Source organism: Fundulus heteroclitus, chromosome 21, assembly GCF_011125445.2.
Source record: "Fundulus heteroclitus isolate FHET01 chromosome 21, MU-UCD_Fhet_4.1, whole genome shotgun sequence".
In the NCBI taxonomy this organism is placed as follows: Eukaryota; Metazoa; Chordata; class Actinopteri; order Cyprinodontiformes; family Fundulidae; genus Fundulus; species Fundulus heteroclitus.
Genome location: NC_046381.1, coordinates 38,218,068 through 38,227,066, shown reverse-complemented (window position 1 = coordinate 38,227,066; position 8,999 = coordinate 38,218,068).

Here is an 8,999-nt window from a genome sequence, read left to right as displayed (position 1 = left end):
CATATTTGCCCAGAAGCATCCTTGAGGGTTGACATTTGTAAACCCATTATCATCGTCATCATAAAGTTGAAGGTGTTGTAGAAGAGAACAATATACTTTGTCAATCCTTACTGTTCTATTATAGGCTTATGGCTCAACTTCACCATACATGTTCATTGGTTTAACGTACTTTAAAGTTGTTTTTTTCTCAGCATAGTTTATCTGGTTGAAATCTATTGTTAAAATACATGTATATTTAAAAAATCCTTTATCACTTGAACCATACCAAACTGTTCTTAAGTCCTTGGGTCTTTTTATTTCATTATAACTAAATAAATATTATTTCTGGAAATGTTTTTCTTTGTTTGATTAAAGGGGAAGTACGGTCAACAAGGAAAAATCAGGGTATCATTAGCTATAACTAAAACTAATACATTTGTGGTTATTTAATGAACTTATCTTTAATCAATAAGAAAATAAAAACATAAATTGTCGTCTGAATGACTGTGTATGGGGGCTGACATTACTGCCCATATTTGGGCAGTAAGGGGCGTTTGACATCACATCCTGGGGCGTGGAAAAGCGGAAGCGGCGATAGCATTTCTCTCCGCTTTCCATGCAAAGTCAATAGGAGCCGTTCTACATAGCTGCGATCATCAATCATTTTTTCGGATTTCCAGAGGACTTCACCGCTGACATTCCCAAGAGCTATTGCTGAAGCAACAATGCCCACGTGCATGGCCATCGGATGTTCCAACACAACTGGTAAAAGTGGAAAAAACTGCTTATTTCAACTTCCCAAATCATGAGCCACCGGGCTCATTGCTGGATTGCCAACTTGAAGAGAGCGGATTTGCCATCTAACTTCTGGCCAGAGAGAAAACACGTCATATGCAGCAACCAAATTTGAAGAAGAATGTTTTGAACATGACATGAGAGCGAGGATTTTCGGTAAGTTATTTTTTATTTTAGAATTTTTTATTTAGAATTTGCGGGGATGGTCACTGAGCAGAGGGGCGGAGGGATACCACATGTGATGTGGTATCCCTCCGCCCCAGCATGTGCTGGAACGCTTTTATATTTTAATATTTATACAATAATGACCACCTGCCCTATTTACTAGAGGGCAAATATATAACTTAAGTCACTTCAGTGATCTCTCCTCCGCTGTGTGTGTGCGCGCGCTCCGCTGCAGCGCCGGCAAAGCCGTGCTGCGGCGGAGCGTGCACACACACACACGCGCGTGTATACATATATACTGTAGGACCCGACTGAGTTTGCACTGGAAATGGGTACAGCTGGATTCCGTCAAAAGTCTGGTTTCTCTCAAGAAACTCTTCTAAAAAAATCCATATCGCTATCAGATGATGATAGCTCCACGGAACTCTCATCACTGTCACTAAGTACTTCATCACTCTCTGCTTCGTACAGAACACCAGTTGTCGCCATCTTGGAAAATAGTGCGCCGTGACAAACAGAGCGTTGAAACTTGCTCAACTGCGGGTCCGCCGAGTGACGTCAAAAAATGGGAGGTGACATATAGCAAGGTATGTTTCTGTATCGTGTTTTAAATCCGTGCCCCATGTGCCCTCTTTTAACTTGGAGCACCTGCCCCTCCAACGGTCTCTGCACGTCCCTGCTCGTTCCTGCAGCAGCTTAAATTGCTTCGATTGGAGTTTTCAGGTTCTCTGCTAAAGGTTTGTGAGTCTCCTTCTTTAACCAGCAGGGGGCATACTTTGTTCAGAAATCCCAACAGACTCGCTGCTGGAAGCCAGAGTTCATTCCTGGGTTTGATCCATTTGATCTGAAAGTTTATTACAGAAAGCAACAGGTTGGTCTTTGGACCGGCAGCTGGAGACTCTGCTTGGTTCTCTTCCTTCAACCAGACCTCCATAGTCTGGACTTCAGTCAGTCTGAGAGGAACCAGGACCAGTCAGAACCAGCACCAGTGCGTTTCCCCCTGAAATGAGTTGTTTCTTGTATATAATTATTATTATTATTAAAAATACAGATAAAAACAACAAAACTTAAGTCATATATAAAAAACAAAATAAAATATGCTTTTGTGAAACATTTTTCCTCTTTTCTGCATAAACAGTTACATGTAGATAAGCATACCACAGTATACAGAAAAGAATGCATATAGAAACAGAATAAATTAATTAGTTTATAAGAATGTGGTCTGAAAACAGGTGAAAACAGAAATCACTGTTTAAATATGTTACCAAAATTACTTTATGGTTCAGGTTTCCTATCAGGCATCACAAAGGATTCAACAAGCTGTTCATGAGATCAGCTAGAAAAGAAAAGATTCTCTTGAGTCCATCTACTGGTTCTTGCAGCTCAGAACCCTCGGATCTTTTCCATGTTGTCACGTTCCAAACTCAAACTTCGGTCTCGATTATTGGAGACGGACCATTCCAGGTAATTTACCTGGTCCAAATCTCAAAAGTGTGCCATGTGTTTGCGTTCATCCCCTGAGTCAGAACTCTGTAGAACCTCCTCTGGCTGCAGGTCTTCTGGCTTCTGTCTACAGCAGCTCTTAGCGTCTACTGACGGACATTCCTGCTCATCTTTCTCAGTAAAAGATCTCCAGCTCAACCAGATTGGATGGATAACATCCGAGAACATCAGTTTTTAAGTCTAGCCTCAGATTCTCAGCAGGGTCTCTGTCTGGACTTTGACTAGGCCATTCTGACCCATGAATCTCTAACCTTCAGAGCCATGGAGGCTCTTTAAGCCCTCCACTATGATTCTTCATAACTTTGGCCTAAAATGACAAAGAATGATCAATATTTAAACATGTTTCTAAGGCCCGACTGGGCCCATCACCCCAGAACCCAGACCTGGTTCTGAATGAAACGAGTCAAAGTCTGAAAAATGGACCGTTTGTCATTCATAGAACAGATTTTTACTGTTAGTTAAGTTTGTTTTGCTGCTTGGTTGTAAAAAACAGATAGTTTTTAGTCAGCAGACCTGCTTGCCTCTCAGCGGGTCTTCAGAAACACGATGTCCTGCTACCAGAGGAGGTAGAAATGTTTACCTTTACTGACTGTTTCAACAGTTTTACACTACTGTTCTTTTTACTTGAGTAAAATGCTTTATTTTCTGTATCTTTGATTCAAATGTCTTTAGTTCTGTGGGTCCAGTTCACTCTAAAGCTTCAACATGTCCAGTCACACAGAGACAGACGTGCAGATGCCGTAACTCACGACAAGCAGCTTGTTGGGCGATTTCGCTCACAAATCAGAACCAGCCGGGTTCTCAAGGTTCTGGGAAAACCCAAACTCTTCCTGGATGTGTGTCGACTTCTGAAAGCTCAGCTGTAGGGTGTGGCCCTGGTGGTACCGGTACCGTCCTGGGTTTTATCTGAAGAACGCGGAGTCAGGATAAGAGGCTGTCAGGCTGAAGGTGCTGTCATGTGTGTGTGTGTGTGTGTGTGTGTGTGTGTGTGTGTGTGTGTGTGTGTGTGTGTGTGTGTGTGTGTGTGTGTGTGTGTGTGTGTGTGTGATGTTGAAACCATGTTTGATCTCTGGTGAGTCAGGAAAGAAAGTGACTAAACCTGACACCTTGTTGAGGTTAAAAGCTGATTTAATTCCAGGTGTTTGTCCATGTTGCCCGTTTAGCAACCTGCCATCCATCATCTGGGGCCACTTATCCATGCTGGGTCGTGGTGGGAGTTGCTCTCCTCCAACGGGGCAAAGATCAGAGGTCACCCTGGACAAAGGTAGCAGTCCATCACAGAGTAACACAAGACAAACTCAACAGTCATGTTTTTGGACTGTAGGGGGAAGCTGGAGTACCCAGAGAGAACCCACACATGCACAGGGAGAACAGAAAGACCCCCAGCTGGGATTCAAACCCAGGACCTTCTTGTTAGAACGGTGCTGCCAACTAAGCCACCATAGAGCCTAATTAATGACCTTTTCTGGTACATTCACTAATGTTTACGGGCCTCCCAGCAACTAAAACCTTGTGGGGATCCCTGATTTAGGGTAAGAAGCTAGGACTGGACGTTTGGTGTGAGTTAGGTTCTGGTCAGGCTGAGGGTTGGAATGTACTGGTGATGGTTGGGTTAATTCAATTCAATTCAATTCAATTTTATTTATATAGCGCCAAATCATGAAACATGTCATCTCAAGGCACTTTACAAAGTCAAGTTCAATCATATTATACAGATTGGGTCAGATTATACAGATTGGTCAAAAATGTCCTATATAAGGAAACCAGTTGATTGCATCAAAGTCCCGACAAGCAGCATTCACTCCTGGGGAACCGTAGAGCCACAGGAAGAGTCATCTGCATTGTACATGGCTTTGCTGCAATCCCTCATACTGAGCAAGCATGAAGCGACAGTGGGAAGAAAAACCACCCATTAACGGGAAAAAAAACCTCCGGCAGAACCGGGCTCAGTATGAACGGTCATCTGCCTCGACCGACTGGGGTTACAGAAGACAGAACAGAGACACAACAAGAGAAACAAAAAAGCACAGAAGCACACATTGATCTAGTAATCTGTTCTACATTAGATGGTAGTAGCGGGTGAGCCGTCTTCTCTGGATGATGTCACAGTTAACAGAACGCCAGACCAGGTGTACCTACTATGAAGAGAAAAGAGAGAGAACAGAAAGTTAAAGCAGAAATGACAACACATAATGCATAATTGAAGAACAGTAGAACTCAATATAGTGAGAAAATTAGATCCTGATATACTCCAGTAACCTAAGCCTATAGCAGTAAAACTATAAAGGTAGCTGAGAGTAACATGAGTCACTAGTTATAATTTTTGTCAAAAAGAAAAGTTTTAAGCCTAGTCTAGGTTAGTGCATAAATTCAGTAACTAAAAAACATGGAGGTCCATATAAAGTCCTAGCATGTAGAAAAACTAACATACTGAGTGTTCATGTTGAGCTTCATCCTCAACATGTTTCATAATTAGTTTTTTTTCACCAGATTTCAGTCGACCTGTGATGCTCCCTGAGCTCTCTGGGTAGTTGTGCACGTTTTATCACCTTTTCCATGATCCATTCTAGCCGGTTCTGGTCACCTAGTTGTTCTGGTGTTTGCCAGCTTTAATCTGCCCCAGTCTGGTTCTTTCGGTTTTTGGTTTGTTGCAGCCTTGTTTCGGCCTAGTTTGGATGGTTCTGGTTAGTAGTCTGGACCCTCGTGCCTGCACTGAATGTCCTCCTGTTTTAAATGTAATCCAGGTGGTAGAACCAAACCCAGTTTAATAATCTGATTACAGCCAGAGAGAGATTAGTAGCAGAGTGTTTCACATCTTTAACTTTGGGGATGTCGTCAGGTCCAAACATCTCTTTGGTTGAACTGAAATGCCCCTCAGATAACTTCAGAAGATCCAGCAGCTGGATCTGGTGCTGCATGGCTGAAGGACGACAAACTCAGCAGAGTTCCTGGAGAGCTTTGCTCCTCCTACCTGTTAGCTCAGCCAGACTGCTTCAGAGTCAGACTTTTAACCTTAAACCTCCTAACTGAGGCTTGTAGAGTCTGAGGTGAAGCTCCTGGGTTTCTGCTCATTTCTCTGAGCTTCCCACTCTGACCCTGGGCTGAACCTGCTGAGATGTTGTCCTGCTGGGAATCATCTTCCTCTCTGCAGGATGACGGACCTCAGATAGTCTAGAGATGACCTGCTCTGAGGTCATTGCTGGTGTCTTTCCGTCCTGGCGGTGTGTTGACACAGAGCTATATTCTCCAGTGGGTGGAGGCAGATGAGCCTTCACACTGAGCCTGGTTCTGATTCTGCTGGAGGTTCTCCTCCCTGTTAAAGGGGAGTTTTCCTCTCCACTGTTGCTTCATGCATGCTCAGTATGAGGGATTGCTGCAAAGCCATCAACAATGCAGACGACTGTCCACTGTGGCTCTACGCTCTTTCAGGAGGAGTGAATGCTGCTTGGAGAGACTTGATGCAACCTGCTGGGTTTCCTTAGAGAGGAAACTTTCTGACCGATCTATAATAATCTGTATAATCTGATTGAATTTGACTTTGTACAGTGCCTTAAGATGACATGTTTCATGAATTGGCGCTATATAAATAAAATTTAATTGAACGGAATCAGCAGCTCCTGACTGATGCCAAACCTCTTAGTTCCTCCAGTGACTGCGTCATGTTACATTTTCATCCAATGAACTCGACAACAGAGCGTCTGGTTGACCAGAGATGATCAGGAAGCATAATATGACAGAGACACGTCTCCCGGTACAGCTGATGGAGACGCTGACCTGGCGTCCTTAACACGGTGCTCCATCAGAACCCAGCAGCTACCTGTCTGCGAAGCCTGGAGACACAGAGAAGGTCCACTTTCTGTGAGCCGGACTGGACCCGGAGTCGAAGTGTTTGGGTCTGTAAAGTGCTCTGAGTGTAAACAGTAGGATAAATTAAACAGAAGAAGCAAACACTGGTCAGAACGGGGACTTTAGGAGAAACAGTGTTTGTGCAAAGCAGTAATTAGAGGCGACGGCGTAGCATCAGGTTCCAGAGAGACGCACAAACAGACGGCTGTTTTATGTAAGCTGTCTGTGTCCTCACACTAAAATAAACGAGTCCAGATCGTCCAGCGCCGGGACACCAGAGGCCTCATTTATAAACGTTCCCTTTCAATGGGTGGAAAATCCTCTCAGAGTCAGAACTTCATGTCATGCTTATCGTGATGCACATATATTTAAGATATTACTTTTAAAACTTTAGTGCCCTGGACGTATTGGTATGTGAACGGTAAAAAGCCCAAATCTGATAGTTTAAACCTCTGACGTCCTACATCCTGGCAACAAACCCAAACAGGTTTCATGTCTCCATCATGACTTCTTCAGCCTGTAGCAGCAGCTGCTTCTGTCAGGACGGCGTTTCACGTGATGACATCAGCAGACGCCACAGCGCCCAGTTAGATCCCACAAACACAGCGTGAGTCCAGGCTCCCTGCTGGCTGCAGAACAACTAAAAGGTGTTTTAATATTTGGAACAAATAAAAAGATGTGATGAGTGTTGTGGCTCTGGTTCTGTTCAGGTAAAAGGAAGAGGTTTATTCTTTGGTTCTGGTTCTGGTCTTATGTCCGGTTCGTGTCTTTGTTTCTGCGTCCTGCTCCATCCCTCCTTGGTGTATCGACCCAGGCTTTCTGCTCCAGGGAAGGTTTTTATCCTTTTAAAGAGTAGAAGCACCTCTTTGAATCTGATGATGTCAATGGTGTGGTGAAGAGGATCTTTAACAGACTCACAGTTTGGGCGAATGCGTGGTCCAGTTTATTTGAAACTAAATAAGTTTGAGCAGATTCCTCATTCCAGCCGTCAGAGCCTAAATCTGTTAATCTGTAAATGCAAAAAAAAAGGAAAAGTTCACCTTTCAGATGTTCTTTATTCTAATGGTTCCTGGTGAAGAAACGTTCTGGTTCCCTGCGGTAAAATGTTCTACGGGTCGGGTCTTTTGAGCTGTCTGGAGGTTCCAGCAGGAAAACAAGACGTACCCCGGATCCGTCCTCTGGACCTGGGAGGACTCAGTTGTGAGCTGCAGAGGACGAGGCGTCCTTCAGAGGACTTTCCAGAGTTTGGTGGATCAGGTGACATTCAGGTTCAGCTCAGGGTCTTTGATAACAGCGTCTCTGCTGTGTGTGTCAGATGTGTTACATAAAGCACTCAGAGCTCTTCAGAGACAGAAGACTCCACACCTTCACCCCCCCCCCCACCCCGCAGGGAGATGAAGCACAAAGTGAGCTAAAGAGACGACAGAACTTCAAAACAGCAACGAGATCTGAAGGAGCTGCTTCATCGCTTCCTTCTTAGGGAGGAGAGGAACGGCAGGAACGAGGGAAGAGGCCATGAAAGAGGAGAAACGGAGAGAGAGGAAGTGAAGGATGGCAGAGAGAGGAGAAAACAAACAGAACCGACCAGAACCAAAACCCACAGAGGGACCATAATCAGGCCGGAGTTCTGAAGCAAAGGCAGGAAATAAAGAGACGAAGATTAGAAGGAGAAATAAAACTCTGGAGAAGATAGCTGCTGAGGATGAGGATGATGGATGAAGATCACAGAGACAGGTGGAGGAAAAACCTGCAGGAAGTCATTGCTGCGTTAGATGGAGGGAGGAAGAGGAGGAGGAGGGGGAGGAAGAGGAGAACCAGATATTTTGTCACATCTCTCTCTGTCCCTCGCTTCCTGCAGGGAGACACGTTCTCTGCTGCTTTTCACTAAACTTTCTCCTCGTCTCACTCAGAGAGAACAGAACCAAGCAGAACCGGACCAGAACATGTGACCATGAGAAACCTGAAACCCACCGACAGACTACAGAACCAGCAGAGATCCTGACTACTAACACAAAGCTCTAACCAGGAATGGGCCGTAGACCAGAACCTGGCTGGTTCTCTCTGTCTGCTGGTTCTGTCATTTTTAGTCACGTTCTCCGTCTGGTTCTTGTTGCTCTGGGACACTTTTGGGTCGTCTGTTTCTGGCCAGCGGGTCTCTGCCGGACAGACCCGAGCTGAGATGTTTGCTGAGGTTCTGCAGCAGACGGAGGAAGAACCGAGCCTCTCCTGCTGCTCTTACAGCAGCTGGATGTGAGGTTCTGTCCAGCTGTGAAACCACATCATGCTCCTTCTGGTTTCCTCTCTGTGTTTCTCTCCTCCTCGCTGAGCTTCTCCTCCACCCTGTCAGGTTTGGACCGGCTCCAGACGGCGGTTTGGCCCAAACTCACGCTGCGGTCAGCTGCTTTCTCAACCTCGGTTCTGTTTCTCAGAACTCCTTCAGCACCGACGCACACGATGCAGCTGATGGTGCGTCAGGCGCAGGATGAATGCAGAAAGCGACCCGACTGGTTCTGGTGGAAACAGTGATGGGCTGAGCCCGGCCTGGAGAAACCAGGACTTTGGCCCGCCTGCTGCTGAGGAGTCTGTGGAGAAGCTGAAGGATCAGAGCATCCAGACACCAGGAGCTGTTTGCTTCTGACGTTGGGTTCTCCGGTCCGGCTTCAGTCGGTCTCTGCTGCCTTCTACAGTTGATCTTCAACGTTTTCTCCTGA